General features: G+C 42.0%; 1 protein-coding gene across 2 annotated transcripts in view; it reads right to left on the bottom strand.

Annotated features, from left to right (window-relative positions):
• The window catches only part of MAPK6 (mitogen-activated protein kinase 6), a 51,846-nt gene extending 31,816 nt beyond the window's left edge, over positions 1-20,030 (bottom strand). Inside the window, exon 1 of one of the 2 annotated variants that reach the window (XM_050966899.1) lies at positions 19,894-20,030. The gene's annotated coding sequence lies outside the window, so the exon portion shown is untranslated. Of the gene's footprint in view, positions 1-19,112; positions 19,287-19,893 lie in introns of those variants that run through there. The other variant, XM_050966898.1, reaches the window with a different exon arrangement.
• Between the last annotated feature and the right edge of the window lie 1,167 nt (positions 20,031-21,197).

Here is a 21,197-nt window from a genome sequence, read left to right on the forward strand (position 1 = left end):
AAAAAAATTAGAAACTAACTATAGCATAGCTGTGGAAGTGTGTTGATGATCATGAGATTATTGTGGGAATTAATGTACAACCTTCAAGACTAGCCTCTATATTCATTTTTATTAATGAAAAAAGTCTCAGTAACAACATTTAGGTTCTGCATACAATATTGCAGACAATGTCAAGCAAGCCAGACACAATAATAGCGCATCCATGGGGATTGCTGGGTCTAGCCCAGAGAGAGTCTGGTTTCTTTGCAGTTCAGCTCAGCAACATGTAGGGAGAGAAATAGTCAGTCTTCTGCAATCATTTTTGACCTGTTTGCTTTCAAGACTGTCAAGCAGCAAACTTTCAAAGCTTGCCAGGCCTGGGCCGAGATCTTCATAATGGAAAGTGGCCAAAGAGTCATCTGGGATTCTTAGGCAAATCCCACAGTCTTGAATAGCAGTATGGGGACATCTTGGAAAACCCCCATCCAAAATCCTCTGCACCAGTGGAAGCACTACACCAGGGGTTCTCAAACTTCATGGCACCGTGACCCCTTTCTGACAACAAAAGTTACTACACAACCCCAGGAGAGGGGACCAAAGTCCAAGCCTGCCTGAGCCCTGCTGCCTTGCGTGGAAGGGCCAAAGCCCAAGCCTCACCAGCCTGGGTGGGGCAGAGGGGTCAAAGCTGAAGCCCAAGGGCCTCAGCCCCAGGCATGGAGCCTGTAACCTGAACCCTGTCACCCAGGCTGAAGCCCTCAGGCTTTGACTTCAGCCCTGGGCTGTGGGGCTCAGGCTTTGGCTTTGGCCCCAGGCCCCAGCAAGTCTAAGCCAGCCCTAGTGACCCCATTAAAACAGGGTCACTTTGGGGTCCCAACCCACAGTTTGAGAACCGCTGCACTCCACAATAGCTGCTCAGATTTTCCCACCATGCACCAATGCATATATATTGTTAGGCAGCATCATAGATTTGGATGGGACTGCATGGTTAGCACACAGTTTTGGCAGACAGAGAAACTGCTATGTGGACTAAGTTCAATAATGCTTGATTTGGTTCAGATCTCTGTCACTATGTGGTTAAAAAAAGCCATGATTGGAAACTAGTGTGGACAGGCTGGGAGACAAACCTTTCTTGTTTAAATAAAAGCAAAAAAAACCAAAACCCCCAAAACCATCTTCAAATATAGCTACATTGACTCAGATTTCACATCTGCATCATGGTCTGCAGTTTTGATATCACTATTGGTCCCGAGTCCGTTTATCACCACCTTTCCTCTCTGCAGAAATGGTTTTCATTTCTCTCGCCATGACATTGTCTCCCTCCTCACAGAAGAAGCTGAGGAACAAAGATTCCTCAAAAAAAAAAAAAAATAGAGCAACAACTAATGTTTTTCAAAGATTTCTTCATGAGGCTTTAGTGGCTCAGAACAATTTAAACACAATAAATCATGGGAGAGAGAGAACGAACACTCTGATTTTCACTTGTTCCAGATAGTCAGAGACATCTGTAAGTACTGGGTCTACCTGTTACAGGAAGAAATCTGTTTGCTGCTCAGTTTCAGTATAACTCTTCAGGGCAGTGTGGAGTTCCCCCTGTTTTGTTCCGTGTGTGAACTCTTTAGTATAACATGACTAACAAAGTGGAGGCTGTGGGATCCCCCCTGTGTTAAAAAAAAAAAAAAGTACTTCAACCAGATAAATTAGCTACTGGAACAGAAACCAATATAAGCAAATGTTACACTAGTACTAGCTAAGGGCGTTGTGCTTACATCTGCTCTCATGTGGGGAGTGGAGCCAAATTTAGTTTAACTGGGTCATGGCAGCTAAACTAAAATTTTGACTGGTAATTCAGAACAGTCAGTCATATACCAGCTTCCACAGAATATTTATTTCTTCTCTAACAACTTCTGGAAACTCATTTGGGCAGAATCAAAATCTCCATTCATAAAGCCAAGCATTAGTGCTCTAACTTAGCCAGATGTATTATTAACTCTTCTACAGGCAGAAGCTACAAAATAAAAAGCAACATCTTGCATGTAATTCTACTGATGTAATTCTGCTACTCGGTGCCAGCATTTCAAGTACGTAGAACAATGAGCCATATGCTCCCATGGCTTACGTGCTGAACACCGTAGCAACTTATTAAAAATTCTACACGCAAGCTAAAACCTACTACTTGGTATGCTGCCACTTTGTACTGACCTGCAGCACAAAAATTGTCCCACGCAAAAGGGAGGGGGAAGCATTTGGGGGATGGGAAGTAGAGGAGGTGTGGCAGGAATCAGAGTATTACCCTGAAATATGAAGAGAGATTAATAAGACTGGGACTTTTCAGCTTGGAAAAGAGACAACTAAGGGGGGATATGATTGAGGTCTATAAAATCATGACTGGTGTGGAGAAAGTAAACAAGGAAGTGTTATTTACTCCTTCTCATAACACAAGAACTAGGGGTCACCAAATGAAATTAATAGGCAGCAGGTTTAAAACAAACAAAAGGAAATATTTTTTCCACACAACGCACAGTCAGTCTGTGGAACTCCTTGCCAGAGGTTGTTGTGAAGGCCAAGACTATAACAGGGTTAAAAAAAGAATTAGATAAACTTGTGAAGGATAGGTCTATCAATGGCTATCAGCTAGGATGGGCAGGGATGGGGTCCCTAGCCTCTGTTTGCCAGAAGCTGGGAATAGACAACAGGGGATGGATCACTTGATGATTACCTGTTCTGTTCATTCCTTCTGGGGCACTTGGCATTGGCCATTGTCGGAAGTTAGATCTGGGTTAGATGGTCCTTTGGTCTGACCCAGTAGGCCATTCTTATGAAATAGCAAAAGTAAGTTGCAGCAGGAAAAAAGAGGAAAAAATCCATTCCTCAGCACTGGAAATTATAAATGCTTCTGTGGCTAAGAGCACAATAGGCACCATCTGCACATGGAGAGGGAGTGTGGACTTTGTATATCAGACTGCCAGAGGCTTGGAAATTTGCTGCATGTATCCATGTGTGGCTCTGGCCTCTTATTACAGATTTAAAAACAAAAACCGATCTACATCCCCACAATCATATCATCAACTGGTATTTTATCGCTTTAATAGGTGTTTCTAGCCATGCTCTACATCAGTTACTAAAGACTTCTCCTCCCACCCAGTCACAACTAGATGGCAGGACATGCATTGACACACACAGATCAATTTTGTGAGAAGTGTCGGGCTAGCCCAGTGCATCTTTTCTGCACGTCTGCAGAAGGGAACCTCTGCAGTGCCGCTCTTCTCTTCCAGAGCTCTGTTCCTTTCTTGCCCCAGCACCCCAACAATATCCCTCCATGGATGCTCAGTGCAAAAAGGGCTCTGCTGATTTATTATTTTTGGAGAATTGCTGCTCTGCCTCCCAACCGAAGTTATTCTAGATATACTGTACAGCACTATTGCCTGCAAACCAAGTGGGTTTCTGTGTAGAAAGCCAATTAGGAGTCATGTTCCATGTTCTGCTAACTCTCTCCCTGAGTCCCCTGAATGTGCCTGTTGCTCAGCAACCCCAGTGACCCAACCAACAACCACATCAAGAGCCATGCTACCAAGGTAGGAGAGGGGCTGTTATCCCTCCAGAAGGCACCTGCCTGTACAAAGCTGGGGTACCTTCCTTGTGAATCACCATGATCCATAGCATTGGGAGGCCTGCTTCTGTCCCTGCTCTACATCCCCAGAAACCTTTCCTCTTGAGGGGATACTGTACAGGAAACACAGAGGGGACTTTGTGGATACTTTTCTCCCCAGCTACACCTTCCTGTGGGCCTCGTGGGGATGGAAGAACAGGCGATCTTAGAAATTCCTAGACCTTTTTACTACAGCATGGAGCCTATGACCCAAAATGCGTATGGAATCCATCTGTTTACCAGACATATTTTATATTAAATGTTCCATTAATAAATAATAATAGATGTTGTAAGCACATTCCAGACATGAGCAGTATGGGTTATAGGTATGAGCACAACAGTAGGGGTTATAAATGGTTATAACCAATCTATTGTCCTGTAGCACTAACAACAGATTAAAACCATTTAACCCTTTATCAAATGGAATCTTAACATAAACCATGACCAGTGAACTCCCTCAGCCCCCAAGTTATTAGAAGGAGAAAAATTCCTGTCCCCATTCACATGCATAAACAAACAGATTATTCTTGTCCATCCCTGCATCCCTCCCTCCATATGGGTGCATGCACTTGGAAGAGCTTAGGAGATAAGGAGCAGAATAATTGCAGTTCTTATGCCTAATTGAGCACAAGGACTTTGCCATCCCAAGGGGGCCGAGGCCTATATTTAAGTACAACCCAAAAAAATGCAGAATTGAGATATTTTAAAGACAGCAACACCGCAAAACATATGGGGTGGTTGTGGCTACTTGCATTAGAGAGAGATTTGGGACGCAAAGGTAGGAGAAGAAATGTTATTTCTAAAAGCCAGAGTGACTTCCATTATATTATAAGAATCCTCCCACCTACACAGTCATTATGTTATTGCAGCCGTGGACTGAAAGGAACTAAGGACAAGAGCAAAATGTTCCTCATCGATAGCAACAGAAAGGAGAGCAAGATCTTGCAGCCTTAGTACAGTCCCTATACAGCCTTCCACTGCACTGAGTGGAGAGTGGCTCCATATCCATGTTTGCCATTTGAAGCAGGTGGAAAGGTCAAATGACTGACACTTGCTCCGTGCTAGTACCAGATCAGGTTATAAATGCAGTTTGGTGAACATGGCTGTCCATAAAGGGATGGTGGTAGGGATTATTTACCCTGTGCAGCATGGTCTCAGTCAAATTACATGGCAATTTGCCATGTAAATTGGTGCTCCTTGTTGCACCATCAATTCCGTCTCAGTTCCTTTAACTAACCTCAGACAGGGAGATAGCTTGTGCTTGGAGGGGACCAATGGCAGCATTGCACCTGAACCAAACACATTTCTAGTTTTGTTGTGTGGGTTTGGGAGGGTCAGAGAGGCAGGATCTCCACAGGGCTGAACAAAGGCTTTCCCATGGATCCTTAGACACCAGAGATAAACATGGTATAAATGCATACATAGATGGGGCTGTGTATGGCTAGATGGCAACATCTTATTTATTCTGTGCAAATGCCAGTTTCCCCCATCTTCCAAAGCATAATGGATCAGGTTTTCCTCATGTCCTCTTAACATACATGTTTGTATGGATCAGGTTTACTGGCCCAGCTCCAGAGAGTTGTCTGGCAGTTTGGCTGGGTATCGTCTAACTGCTGCTTTCTCCTTTTGGCCCAGTTATACACACATTCCTAATGCGGCCCCATTAAAAGCCAACTGCTGTTTCAGTTTGCAGCTTCTCAGGGCCAACGCTCAGCATCCAGGGCAGGTATAGTGGGGTTTAACTGAGAACCCTGCAGTTTGGCTGATCTCATCTGCAAGGCAGGGCTGCTGGAACTGGCGGTGTGGCAGCACCCCCGGCTTGAATTGGGTTCCATGATATACAGGATTTGCAGTTTTGTTCAGTGGCTTTCAGCACACCCACCATACAAATTGTTCCAATGTCACTGCTGCAAGGTACCATTTTGCAGTGTATTTCTGCTTGGTGGAACAGGTCATTCTAAAGACACATGTAGTAGCCGCACAGATAGGGCTTTGAATCCAAATGTGCACTTCCCAAATTACAGCTCTCTGAATTCTTTTAAAACTTTCTAGGGGAAAACTTTTTAAGTGTGAAGAACATTCTACATGAGTATTAGTAGTAGTGATAGAAAAGCTCCATTTATCAAAGCAAGTGAGTTTTATTTGGTTTTAAATCATATACAGGGGACAATTCAGTCAAAATCCTTTTTAGTTTTGTGTAGTCTGAAGGCTGTCTTTTCTATACTGAGCTCCTACTGAAACAAGTGGGGATGATGCAAAACTTAATGGTCAAGCAAACAATTATGAAGAAGCACTGTATTATCTCCTCATTTGATGGAATTAAGCATAAAGAAAGATACCAGTATCCATCTTCAGTATCCATCTGCATTCTGATCAGGAAAAAGGATTTGGGAGATTACTGAAACCATCATCCGTATGCAAAATAGTAGAAGAATGGGAGAGCTCAAACTGTATTAACAAAGTGATGAATGCAGAGAAGAAACACAATTCATAAGTGCAATTTAAAGTGAAATAGTAAAAACTGTGGAATAGCTAAAAATATTAACAGAAAATGTTTAGCCCTCAAGTTACATTGCATTTTAGAAGTAAATGCACTGTTCTCTGCGAGATCTGAGAGATCAGGGGTTTGTGTTTCTACAGCAAAAATGTAATGTCATTGAACACCTAAAGCAGAACAGCTCACTCCTCTCCCACAATAGTATTCAACCTTTATATAAAGTTATTGGGACAGCCAGCGTGACAACAGGTGCTGAAATGCCACCTGGGTGCAGACCACATCCAGCTCTACATCTCCTTTATGTCACAGATATGGGACACCATCTCCCAGCTTCCTCACTGCCTGATCAACATGAGCACCTGGAGGAAGAGTAGCTGGCTAAAGCAGAACCCAGGCAAGATCAGTAAAAGATTGAAACGCTTAGAAGAACATACCTCCCTGTAATACTCTGGTATATATATTAGCTCCCAATTACTTCAGGAGGCATCCACCAAGGAACTTAGATGCCTATGTCCCATTTTCAGGCACCGTGCGATCCGCAACACTGCTGCTTGGCTGCCCCTTAACCCGTTAGGTGCCTAAACTCACTTCAGCACCTACATTTTTTCCTTTAGGCATGCACATTGCAGCCTCCCTCTAGATTACCAGGCACCTATCTCCTGCCTGAGCATGCACACTATTGCCTGATGATATGCAGGAGAGAGGCAGGCAGGCATCTGGATGCCTAAGCCCCAGCATGATTCACAAACTGGGAAAAATAGGCATTGGCCAGCTCAAGTTACATGTCGGGTAGTGGTCCTGATCCAGTAGGCAGCCTCTGAGCACACCTATGTGATCAGGCCCTCAGGCTAGTTCACACAAAACAGGGAGGAGGAGACCCTCCCTCGTGGTCTTTAGCTTAGCGGATAAGATACTCACCCAGCACTTGGGAGACTCCTGGTTCAAGTCCTCCGGGGCGGGGGAGAAGGGATTTGAACAAGGGATCAGCCACCTCTCAAGGAGGTGGATTTACCACAGTGATGGGAAAAAAAACCCTTCCATTGCTGTAGTAGATGTCTACAGTACAGTGACATAGCTGCAGCTGTGAGGCTGTAGCAGTTGTAATGTAGACATACCGAGGCCTGATCTAGACTAGGAAATTAGGTCGGCTTAACTACACCGCTGAGCAATGTAGTTAAGCAGACTTCATTGTCTAGCATAGACCAGGCCTAGAACCATTTTAGGTAAAGGGTAGTAAACACATAGAATAATTTACCAAGGAAAGACACTTAACGAAACAAAAAGATGGAGAGAAACACCAGTAAGTGAGTTTTAAAAGGTGACTAGTATCAAAATTATCAAGATGAGTGCCCTAAATTGTATGGGTCCCTCTGCACTCCTCTTGAAGTTCATAAGAGGAATAAGTGCTCAGTCCTTTTTTGGGATGGGGGGGCAAACATACCTTTTAAGGTTCCTCAGTGAAGGCATCTACACTGAAAAATGGTGCTTGGGTTTATTTCTGGAGAAGGAGGGGAAGAGGATTAAGAGTTTTGTGAAAAAGCAGGAAGGTGGGATTAAACAAAAAAACAAGCAATGGGACCTTTGGCCTAATAGGTTTTCCTGTACCTAAAACATTATATTCTCTCCCACTGATGCACATTTTGGGTTATGCTGCACTAGGTGAAGCTTGTTCTCTCTGCTTTCAAAAATCTTTAAAGTGACGTAGTTAAGAGAACATGACACTTTGCTTGCTGAAGTGATGTTGGAGTAGTTGCTTAAGATACCTTCCTCGAGTTCTAGCTGTGACAGCATTTACACTACAGTTGCAAAGTCAGTATAATACTGTGTAGACATTATTTATGTTGGCACACCCTAGGTAAATATTTGAATGCAGATAGGTGCTGGGATGGCAAAGTGTTGTTAGTGATAAATGTAGTTGATTGTAGCTAATTACTGAAATGTTTCAGTTTGAGAATAATTGTAGGGTCTGATGTTAAGGTTTATATATTTATGGTATAAATACTTTTATTTTTCTAGAGGAATGAATAACCTTCTTTCTATTGAACAGATGCAGCACTGCTCAGCACAGCTGCATTTTTATTACATTACACAGATGAAACCTTTGCTGCTCATCTGTAAATAAAGCTCATGTTGCAGTGGTTATCATATATGGAGAAAAGCCTCATTTTTGGCCAAAGGACATTTTCATCAACATTAGAAATAATGTTTCCTCCTGGAAATAAGTTTATAGTGGTAAAGCTCAATATAAATATCCAAGAGCAGCAAATACACATCTTCTGCAGTCTGAGGCTGCAGCATTGTTACATAATTTTAACTGCTATTTGTTATCTAAAGAGTTAAACAATTGGGGATGGGATGTGCGGGGAGGAACAGAATGGGATGGGTACTGCACTATCAAAAAGCCTCTGCAGTAACTGTTTATGTAAATCAGCATATACCCCAGAATAAATCTTGCTTTTTGCCTCAGATTGAGCTGAGATCTGCTACTGCCAGAACAAATTAGGAGAGCAGAAAGTCTGTGCTAGTTTGCTATAATGTAATGGTCTCAAATATAGTATTACTTAGGAGATTTGTAACAGATTGCAGAAGCCTCCTTGATTAGAACTCTGGTTCAAATCCAGCCTGGCCAGCTATGGCTGAAAGTCATTACTGTCTACGTAAAGGCTGTTTGAGGATCTGTGCGTCATGGGTTGGTAATTTTGCTCTTTATCACATGAAACCATCATTATCATAATTAGATTATAAGCTCTTTGAGGCAGAGACCATATCTGTACAGCACCTAGCACAATAGGGCCCTGGACCATGACTGGGGCCCTTAGGCACTATCTCATTACTTTTTATTATTTGTATCCTGGTTGGCCAAGTTGTTTTCCCCTTTGTTTCACTTTGTCACCAATTAATTGGTATAAGGAAGGCAGAAGCATCTCAATTTGTTTTAGCCAGGCCATATTCAGCTCTTTGTGCTGCATGGCTTTTAAAATCCTCAGAAGCTAAAAGTTTCAAAACAACTCTACTTTTAGCAATCGAGCAGCCGTGACACAATCTAGTCTCTTTATTATGTTTCTCAGTAAATACTACGCAACCTATTTCTCAAGACTTTCACTTCATATAGGAAAGCATCTTCCTTCCTCCTCCCATTACATCTCACCAATATTCATTAATATTTTCTGAGTTATTTTGTGATTTCTCAACAATATCATTAAGTGCATTTCCCAACTACTTCTTCCCCTCTCTGACATGGTCCCTTGCAATTGGTCTATATGCCACAATCAGTAGTCACTATGGGTTGGCCATTTGATGGCCTATGACAGTGTTTCTCAAACTGTCCACTTGTGCACTGGCCAATGGGAGCTGCTGAAAGCAGTGACCAGTACGTCCCTTGGCCCAGGCTGCTTCCAGCAGCCTCCATTGGCCTCGGAGTGGTGAACCGCGGGCAGAGGAAGCCGCAATCGGCCGGACCTGTGGACACGGCAGGTAAACAAACCGGCCCAGGTCACCAGGGGCTTTCCCTACATAAGCAGCAGCCCCAATTTGAGAAACACTGGCCTATGAGAAATGAGTTTGAGGTCTCAATCCATTTCATAGATGGCACTTGTCTATTTTGCCCAAGAAAAAGGAATACTCATGCCACTTGGCCCAGATAGTATTATTACATGTATTTCCCTTAAGTCCTAAACATAGCATGCATTTTTACTCCATATTGCATCAGGGCTCCAAAATAGGCCAGGTTTCTCCCTCTGCCCCCAGTTACATGTCAGCCAAGAGTCAAATTTACTGGCAACTAAGCTGCCACTAAAATGAAGGGGAATGAATTATCTACATAAAGCAAAACTGAGTGGGACCGGTTAGACCAATGTTTGTCCCTCCATTCTCCAGGAGTAGTAACTGGCCTTCTTACTGCCTATAAATGGTGATGGATTAATTGGGCTGTGGAGGTTCCCATGATGCTGATGAAGATTAGGCACTGTGATCATCTTCTCACTTATACTAGAGTAACCTCTTCAATTTCAGGGGAGTTACTCTTGTTATCAGAATCAGACAATGGCTTTTTAGGAGTTCGCCTCTGCCTGTTCATTTTCTTCTGCTGCTTTAACATAGGATTGGGAATCTCTTGGCATAAGCTCATGTTTCTTTATGAATAAGAGTTTGATGATTTGTCTCTAAATAATAGCAATATCTGGATTACAGGCAAACTCCTGGCTCCATTGAAGCCCATGGCAAGACTTCCATGGACTTCAGTAGGGCCAGGATTTCACCGTATGTGCGGAAGACACTTCCCCACAATAACTCCAACCTCAATGCAAGTGGTTTCTCTTCACAGTAGCAATAAACACCTCCCTTCCCTGCCTATTCTGCAGCTTCTATTGGGCACTGTGGGGGCTTATATATTATTGACACTGAGGGGGCTTCACAAAGAGACTTCAGTGTTGCAATGCAGAGCATCACACTGTCTAACTTTTAGGTGCCTAGAAAATCCAGAAATCACAAAGCCAAGTGAGGTGCCTAGATTCCTATGCAATGAATGGGGGGCAGACAGCACCTTAGAATGTGATACACAAAGCACCACATGGTAGGCGGGGAGTCACCTAAACTAGACAATGGAGGATGCCAACACTATGGGTGTGTCCTAAATCCCTCCCCTTTCTCACACATAGGCATGTAAATCCAGGCTGTAGGAAGGCACCTACATCAAATTAGCTATGCTTGAACAGACACCTGTGGCCTGGAGTCAGAAGCCTTAGGCACCTCCTGCAGAAATAAGATAGGAGCCTGTCTCTCCCTACACAAAATGATAGAGGAGTCACTGCTGCCTGTGGTGCCTACCTTATAACATTTAGCCTAGTGGTTAGAACCCTCACCTGGAATATGGGAGACCCAGGTTCAATTGCCCCCTCCCTGCCAAAGGAGGATAAATGATTTGAACAGGGTCTCTGCACCTCTCAGAAGAGTTCTCTATCCTCTGAGCCATGGAATAGTCCCATGTGGGGCTCCCTCAGTCTCTCCTGTTGAAAAAAATAATTAAAAAAATATATTTTCTTTTAACAAAGGATTCTACATTGGGTCTCCTTTATTACTGTACCTTGGAGTCCCTCCACTTCTTTCAGAAGTTTACTAATTTCTTCCAATCACTTATAAATGATCTATTCTTCTGACAGCCAGAACAGTGCAGGAGAAGTACTTCCTTCTTGTGGAGTGAGTATGTTATATAGGGTATAAGGGCACCTTCTTTAGAGTCTTTGTACTAAGTAAATATGTGGGTTTAAAGATGGTCTAAAAATGAACACAATTCAACAATACTCTACAAAGTAAATGTTTAAAATTAGACACAAAATAACAAGTTCCAGCAATCTTCTGCAACTATAGGGTTTACCATATCCTGTGCCAAGACCAGTGCGATGGCCAATGTTGGAAGCTGCGTAATTCATGAAACTTCTCGGAAAAGGCAATACAGATAAATGAGACATCATACACCTATCTACTCCCACAATTTTAGTGAGACAGGATTAGGCTCACAGTTTAGGGGCCATGTTTTGCATTGTGTGTGTGTGTAGGAAGGGGGAGAGGGGCTTGAAGGCAGGAGAAAGCTAGAGACTTCTTGCTTACCCCCTGTGGAGTTTAGAATAAGCCCTTAATTTGCATACATATTTTAAAAAATGGTGATTAATGACCATGTATGTTTAAAAGCCGGACAAGTTTTTCCCAAACACAGGAAGTAAATTCAAATAATATCCTCCTTGCCACTTAAAAGTACAAAGAAAACCATCTTAAGTGCCTACTCATAGAATCACAGACATACTCAAGGGATTTACAAATAAATTGCTTAACGGGCATTCTCTTCTAATAAAGGTACAACAGAATTGTTCTGCTTAGACTGAATTCCTCTCTGGTTTAACTCCATCATCAGATGTAATTATTCTCTATCATACTGGGGATATGATGTATTTTGGGTGACTTATCAGGACAGAAAGTTGTCTAATAAGGATAGTTATTAATACAATGTTCCACTATCTGCTCATAGCTGGAGGTTCTTATCTAAGATCTAAATCAGGGGTCAGCAACCTGTCAGAAGTGGTGTGCCGAGTCTTCATTTATTCACTCTAATTCATGCTAGTTTTGTGTGCCAGTAATACATTTTAACATTTTTAGAATGTCTCTTTCTAGAAGTCTATAATATATAACTAAACTATTGTTGTATGTAAAAGTAAATAAGGTTTTTAAAATGTTTAAGAAGCTTCACTTAAAACTAAATTAAAATGCAGAGCCCCCCGGACCAGTGGCCAGGACCCGGGCAGTGTGAGTGCCACTGAAAATCAGCTCGTGTGCCATCTTTGGCACGCGTACCATAGGTTGCCTACCCTTGACCTAAATCTTAAAGTCCATACTTTATTTGCTCGGGAGCAGGGATTTTAAGTTCAATGTTGTTAAAAATTTTCAGTTACAAGTAAGAGATTCATGTTTTTGTACAACTCTGTAGTATGAATATTTCACTACACTGAAAAGTTTGCTAGTTTTAAACTCCAACAAATCCTTAAAAGCTTGCAACAACAACTGGTTTTCTAGGTTTTGAAGAGAACGTTTTCCAAAAAAATGAAATATATTAAACTACATTTTCCAAATCAGCCTCATTGACATTTTTGGTTTTTCTTGTGAAACACTTTAGTGCCTTTTTGGTTTTTAAAAGTATATTTTTTCTTGATAAAAAGTTATTGAAAATCCAGATTTTAGTAAACAAAAAAATCAATAACCATTTTGATAAAAAGAGATAAAGCATGACATTGCTCAAGAAAACAGCAAGTCCATTCCAAACAGTCCCATAATAAAAACAACTTTGAGATTATTCACAAAGGTAGCTTTTCACTTTTTGAAATAAGTCTACCTGAAATTTTAATTCCAGGCTTCCTGCCATTTGCCAGCTGGCCTCATGGTCACTGTAGATTTAATATACTGTCCTCAACCTACTTGTAGATTGGTCGTTGATGGAATGAGAGCTGCACTATGTACTGAGCACAATACAATACATGGGCCTACAATTAGTTACTTTGACTGCATGCACGAAACCAGTTGATTGTGCATGCAAGTGAAGATAATTAGCCATATGCATGCATAATCATGGAAGTTAGATGTGTAATTCTGTTCGTTTAAAAAAAACAACCAAAAAAGTGTTCCTGTTAAGCCAATAGCAAGAGAAAACTTAATTTGCTGAGAATACCAGTGTGGCAGGATAGTGTGTTTTTCCACTCATACAAATTCTCTCATCATGGAAAAGTTAATCATCAGTAAAAAGGGAGAACAAGAAAGGATCTAAGAGGCTCAAGAGTTTACCAGTGGGATTAGGAACCTTTCACCTGTAGATAGCTGGTTCAAATCTAGGCCAGGTCAGTAGAAACCAAAAGTGGTCAACAATTGATATATGGTGGACCTCATCCAGTTATCAGTACATACTTGTTCATTATTTCAACTGTACCAGTACAACTGGTTCTAAGTAGCTCAGAGGCCAAGGACAGAATGGGTATAGATACTGAATTAAGTCTCACCCCCTCTCCCAGAGCTATACTACAATGCCAAAGAGCCTTCTATTACCTCTACCTGCTCTAAGGATAAAATAAGGAGTTTAATTGTACAATGTGCTGAATTGACACCATTAGCAATGACTGCCCCTGGAATTCAAGAGAAGAGAAGAGAACAGTCCAACAGAAGACGCAGCTAGCTATTCAGTAAATCATTCATTCCTAACCCTACCAAGATTGTGTGAGATGATACCCCTTTTTTTAACCTGAGACCAGTTAAGCTGGCACTTCCACAACTGCAATGACTGTTTAAATTCTTTCTAGCAGTACAGAGGAGATAAGATTCTGATGGTTGGAGATAACAGGTCTGTTTAAATAATGAAGGCAATTCATTTGCTTGTGGTAAAAGAACTCAAGGACTGAGAATGTGCAATTTCAGATCAAAGTACCACACTGTACTTTGTGTTTATAATCCTAGGTCCAATAGTGTTTGTTGGTAAACAATACAAATGTAATCATTACAAGCCAAATGTAAATCAGTGGCAGGGTTTAAATGTTGTGGCATGACAAGGAATATTCAAACTAAGAACGTAGTTGGTGTAATTAAATAAGACAGCAAGAGGGACATGGAATTTTTTTAAGAAGTCTTCTTACAGACACAAGCAAGAGAATATCAACCTGTTGACTGCTCTACTGTTTCACATAGCAGGAGTGCAAAGAAATAAGTGAACTAGTATATTTGCCAGTCTCTTTTCTAAAGAACTATTAAGACACTGAATTTGCAATATTCAGCACATCTCCCACCATATGTCAAACAAAATGGATTAAAACCCATAATTAAGAAATATACATCTCAATCTCCCTCTCTAACTCTCCCCCCACCACACACACACACACACACACATTAAAAGAATGTCAAGGTTGCAAAGTCAAGCACTCAAAAGTTAGGAAATGCCAGAATTAATCTGCCTGTGCACCTTAATTTGGTCCTTTTGTGAATATGCATTATGATACAGTCTTTAGTCACATTGTTCCCACACACAGGACCCCTGCGTTGTTCCGTGCACCAGATGGACAGCACTCACTTAATGAGCAGCTACTCAATGTTTTGTTTGCTTCTCGTTGTTCAAAGTGTGGCCCTGTTCCTTGTTTACTGCATGCTATTTAAACCCAGTTATTAATTTCCAGATGAGTTTTTCTAAGGTGCTCATCACTAACTAATAGCAGCAGTAAGTTGTCATCCTCTCTCGACCAGCACTAGACACAGGGTTTCACAGATATATGCTGACAGCAGAGGAGTGTTGAGACTCAGGGATGTTGGATTCCATTCCAGGCTGTAGAGGGGAATTTGCTCTACTGGGCACAGACTCTTCTGCCCATTTCCACTCAAACAAGGCCCCTTTCTACCCTGTCTCAGTCCAGTCTCTTTCCCACCCCTGACACCTCACCCCACTCCCATTCTCCTCACTTAGACGATTGCAATCTTCACTCCTCAGGCTTCTTATCCCAGGTCCAGCCTCTTTGTCCTGCAAGTCCTAATGTCAATCCTCTGGACTCCCCATCCCAGTCTTCTTTCCTAGCCAGTCCTGTTCCTCCCGCTTCCCCCCCGCCATTGCATGGCTCATCATCCAAGCCATCCCTCCCCACATCCTGGCTTCCAATCACCTCAGCCTATGTTTCATCCCCACAAGGATGTGGGGGGAGGAAGGGCAGGGTGCACACTCTGACCCAGCAGAAGTTAATACGGGCCTGGGTCTGTATTACCTTTTCTAGGTTGTTCACTTCCTGCCATCCTGGGGTTCTTAAAAACCATCTAAATCTACTCAAAGATTCAGAGAGTTCTCTTTTTGCCATAAGAGATTACGCTTTCAAACAGGAAGACACTGTTCACTTTAACACTGCAACAATTTAAGAACCCCTGCAGGCTGTTCCTGTGCCTTAGTGGTCATTCCAGATCGCATGCAGCACATGAATGAGATGTGATAACATTCCTAGTTTTTTTGTGATCCTCAGATGTGGATCCAAGTACAGATTCGATGATGGCGCTCTCCCTCTGCAACCGCACATTTGTTCAAATAGCTCTCTTGCAAGACGAGAGTGGAAAAAGTGGGTCATGCACAGTGAGCTGGCATCTGTAAATGCCTCTTAAAAGGATCAGGGAGAGGTGGAGGACTTGTGGGCCCGTCTAATGCTGTCAAGCAGTCTGTGACAGGGTGCAGGGGTGCTCTTAGCTCAGCCCCTTGTGTACTGGGTCCTAACTCTAGCTTCCCCTTTCCTCAGTACAGGGGATGGGGTGTGACACAGGGTGCTGAACAGACATGATGCGGATGGCTGGAAGAAGGTAGGCCCATTCACCAGGCTGCAGTTCTTTGTTAGTTACTTCTGTTATCTTGTTTTGATTTGCATGTAAAACAGACACTCTCCTGTTGTACAGACCTGTTGTGGTTTGACCTCTGCTCAGACATCCCACTTCCACGGCCCTTTAATAGTAGTTTTTTACTTTGGAGATTCAGAAGACCTCGTCACCTCAGCTGTTGACTGTTACTATTGTCTTGCAAAACTGGCATGAACGGTCAGGGCCCAGGAATACTTCATCATCACATGCAATGTGTTGTTTTTAAATTGATCATTTTGTTTACATTGCCAGGTGCTGCTGGCTGAGGTAGGGGTGTATGTGAAACACATCAACACCACATTACAATGATTAGAGATAGTGTCATTTCTTTTTATTTGCTTCCATTTCCATACTAGCCTGGGTGGAAAACTGCCCGGACTGCAAAACCTCAGAGCAGGTCAAGGACAGGTTCTTCTCTCCTCCAGCATCCCGGAAGCATCCTTTTATGGAGCTTGGCTATTCATAATGCTGGTCCCCAGAGATTATATTTGACATTTTATGGGTGAATTTGGCTGATTTAAGAGATCACTTTAACACTTAAGCACAATAAAATAAGTTACTGATCAACAGAAGGGGAAAGCTCAATGATCTGATCATCTTCCTTGGATTATGCAGACTTCCTGGAACCAAAGGTTCCAATCCTAGTCAGAGGCCACTCTAGCTATAGGCAAATGAGGTAGCTGCCTAGGTTGGCAGGTTTCTGGGCAACTGCCTCTGGTGGCAGATTTGGCCCAGAGACCCTTCCCTGACAAAGAGGTGGCTGGGCCAAACCTAGAAGCACCGCAGCCCCATCCACCAGGCTGCAACACCATTCCCTCGCATCTGGCTCAGCAGCCCCTCCATCATGACAGAAATGCGGCTGGGCCAAATCTGCAGTCCTAGGCCTAGGAGGAGGGGTGCGGCCCGCTAAAGTTTTGTCTAGAGTAGCAGATTGTTTTGAGTTGGCCTCTGGTCCTAGAAGGGTGGATTCAGGACTTTGTCATTCTGAGGTGGATAGATTGGGTGCCACAAAGTTCACCGTGTAAAGGTCCTTCGGAAGAAATCTCTACTCACACTACTACCTTATTGCATAAGTAGGTCCATTCATTTCATTAGAACTACTCAACATGAGTCATAGCTGTCCAAAATGAGGTGCAAGGATATTAACGATCCCATGACACAGTGCCCTTAGCCAGAATTCCTCCCGCCCCTTTCCCACGTACATTGGTGTGTGAGCTGTGCACCAGTTGGCTGCATTTTAGTTATGCTGCTTGCGTAGAGTATGTGAAGTGCTTTGGGAGCATAAAAAAAATTTATATATATATATATCACCAACAAAACACAAACTACTGTTACTAATGGCTTGCAAAACTGGCATGAACTCTCACAGCCCAGAAATACTTCATCATCATGCACAATGTGTTGTTTTTAAATTGATCATTTGTTTACATTGCCAGTGGTGGCAAAAAGCTAATTTTTTTTTCTTTCCTAGGAATCTAATCTATCTTTTGAGTGTTTCTGAACTTCAGAAAGTATTTTCATCCCACATGTTAATTACAGTATAACAATCCTCTTAGCGCTGGAACATTTTGTTAAGAGCTTTAAATTGGGTTATGTAAATTATTTGTAATTCTGGCAGTAGGTTTTTTCTTCTGCCCAGAAGGACAGTTGTTGCAAGATGGTAACAATCAGTGAAGATAATCAACTGAAGGGATTTTTGAAATGCGATTTTACCTCAGAGTTACACTACAAGTTTAGCAAGATATTAAGGCATTTTGAAAAACACCATTGTTCTCAACTGCTCTGGGATACCAAAACTTTCATTTTACTTTTATAAGAAAAAACAAACTCTTGAGACAAACAGTGAATTTAAAAGATGGGAGCCCTTTCCTGTGACTCAATCCAACACCCATGGACATCAACAAGACCTTGACTCAGGGGAACCATCCTTTGCTATCTCAAGGTTAGACCCTGAGAGCTATTGAGCATCTGTGACTCCTATTGCCTGCTGTGGGAGCAGCAGGTTCTCACCATTTCATTCTGTAATCCCAGTTATGTTTGTGTCAGGAAAAGCACTAAAGGGAAAGAGATACACAAGGCAGTGTCATGAAAACACTAGTGCTGCCTTTAATATTATAATAAAGAGCTCAGTAACTCTCCAACTACAAACATCCTTTTAGACACAAGAAAAGCAACATTTTCACATCTAAACAAAAACAGGGACCAAACTCTCTTTTAAGACGCCAAAATTGATTCTTTTAAAGTCATAATTCCATGCCAATTTCACAGGGGAAATCTGCTTAAACAAACCAAACCAAAACCCTGTAGTACAACACGATCCTTAGAATTTAAAAGGCAGGTGTGCAAACAAGACTGCCTCCAAAATATTACCACTGATATTAAGTTCTGTGTCATAACTGCATTGGAGCCCAGCCCAAAGTCATTTGTTCTGTAGTATGCAATACATAAGACACGTTTTAAAGAGGCATGCAAATAAGTTATATTTCAAAAAATCTTGCAGTTACGGGTTCACACAGCAGAGAACTCTGAGACTTCTCTATGCTTCATATTTTTCAAGTCTTGATGTGACTTTCAAAACTTTCTAGTAAGAACAAAGATTTTACATTTGTAGTTCTCTCCATATTTGGGCAATTCATCATCTTGAAATAATATCGGTGCTGCTTGGATTTGTCATCCCTACCTTTTCTCACAATGGAAAGTCTAACTGGTCATCCTCCTATTTTTGTCCATGCATCATTACAGAAAATACACTAGATACAATCTATCTAAAAAGATTACACTGTGCATTCGCTCTTCTTGGTGCCATGTGAAAACACACACCAGTCCAAATCAAACCCAAAACAAACTAACCCCATACCTAGCTTATGTAAAAGTATTAAAGCATTCTGTATAACCAGGACCCCAATCAGCATATTCCTGTTTAATTTTTAAGTTAAACACACACACACTTTGTTTCTGTGTTTTAATGTTAGACTAGTAGGGTAGTTAGAACCTAAATTCTAGTTCATCATACTAACCCCTTTAAACTAATGAACAGTTCATTGGAGAGCGCGCACACACACACACACACACACTTACTTAACTTACCATTTTTTAAGCTGTCTAGTCTCTTCAGCATCATTGTATCTGGTGTCTTGTTTTAAGCAGAGGGAATAAATATAAATGACACTGAAGACAATATCCCTAAGGATCTACCAACCAACAGAATTAAAAAAAAAAAAAATCAACAGCCAGTGAAAACGTCGACCAGAAGATTTCTAGTCAGAAATAGAAGTGATCTGATGAGAAGGGGAAGGTTACGTTGCTGAGATATGAGTACTGTGTACAGCTGTTACTCTAGTAATAATTCATCATATAAATATGTAAATGAGATGAGGAGGAGGGTGTGAGATTGCTGCTTAAATCACACACAGTCACTCCCTGCCCTTAGGTAGAAAAATAGACCATCCCTACAGAAAGTGTTTCAGAAAATAAAGAGTAAAAGTTATTGCAATTTATAAAGAATGCAGTCATTTAAATATTTCTTCAACAAAGAGTGGGCAAATTCATTCCTGGGGTAACTCTATAGATCTAAATGGAATTATACCAGGGATGAAAAGGATCTAGGTTTCTTTCGGTGCTAATAAGTGAGGATAAAGAGAGACCAGACACAGCTGATCGATGTTACCAGGATACTAGTGTTGAAACATATATGCATTGACTTTGCACTTCCAAGTACATTCCCACAAGATTTATACAAAAAGGTTGTTTAGTGAACTCTGGCTGCCCCTGTTAAATCCTGGTATTGCAACTATACCTTGCCAGGAATACTAAATAAATGTCTAATGAGACATCAGCACTTGCAATAGACGTATCCTTGCTTCCATACCTAGTTCATCATCCTTAGCTTGCTGAAGGTCAGAGTGGTTTGGTGGAGCTTCAGAAGGTCCACAAAATTAGGAGAGGCAGAAAGGAGAGAGTCTGTAGGGGAAAGTGTTGATAGAGTAGTGCTGAGGGGAGCTCCACAGATTAGTACAGCAACACCCAAGGACAGGAAGATCAGCATGAGACTAATGCTGAAGTACAGCTGACAAATTTGGGTGGCATCCCAGATGAAGCAAGGAAACCTGGCTATGTTTGGTTGCTTTCATGATTGCATAATTGCGTCCAGTGATTCTGTATAAATACCACCTATCACATGTTCATTTTCGACATAACTCCTCTATTTGTTAGGGGAGAGACTGTTACCAAGACAGCCCTGGCTGACCCACTTGTGCTTGGTTTTACAAACAGTTGTTTATTGCCTTTTATATTTAAACGTGAAAAGTAAGACACCCACCTCAGAAGTAGCCACAAAATGCAGAATAGTTATGATAGGAAACAATTCCATTGAAAATATTCAGATCAACAGACAGCTTGAGAAGCCAATAGTGTATACTAAGTACAAATCCTAAAAGCTAGTTAATATGCTAACGTTGCAACACCAGCTCCCACTGCATGAACACAAATTCCATATCAAGGGTATTCGCTCTCAAAACACATAGACAACTACCCCCTCCGTCTTGTTCATGAGAATTCTCAATTGATTTTATTTTTGGTGCCTCACATAGTGTGCATAAATTATAGCTGCTGTATCAGTTTGCATTATCAAAGGGCATCTCTCTTCAGAACCTCTCCTTTCCTACTGTTATACTCTCCTCCAGACAAGTGCCATTTCAATGGATCTTCATAATAAACAGCTGAAATAAGCAATTAAAATGTGTATGTCGAATGCCAGGCCTGAGTGCTGGGCACTATAAAAGCTGGGAGAGGCAGAGAATATTGAACCCAATCTCCCATGAGATGGGATGAAGGAAGTCTCCATGAGGATCCCTCGCCACCAGTACCACATTAATCATTGTAAGGAGGGTGGGGTTTGTCCCCCTCATAACAGAAATGGTCACAGGGCCCACGCCCAAACCTAGGAGAACAGTCCTTGCTATCCAGCTTCCTAGCCACAGCTGCAGAGGGTGTGTGCAATACAGAAGTGATAGATACAGGCCCAGAGTGTATCATCTTTTCTGTCAGACAAGCGCCACCCCAGCCCAACCTCATACTACCAGCCCAGCCTCTGGTGTACCTAACCCTCCAGCAGCATGGACGGTGGTCTGCATGGACAGGTGCCTGCGGGATCCAGAAGCAAAGCCGAGGGGG

This window comes from Gopherus flavomarginatus, chromosome 9 (genome assembly GCF_025201925.1).
Source record: "Gopherus flavomarginatus isolate rGopFla2 chromosome 9, rGopFla2.mat.asm, whole genome shotgun sequence".
NCBI classification, from domain to species: Eukaryota; Metazoa; Chordata; order Testudines; family Testudinidae; genus Gopherus; species Gopherus flavomarginatus.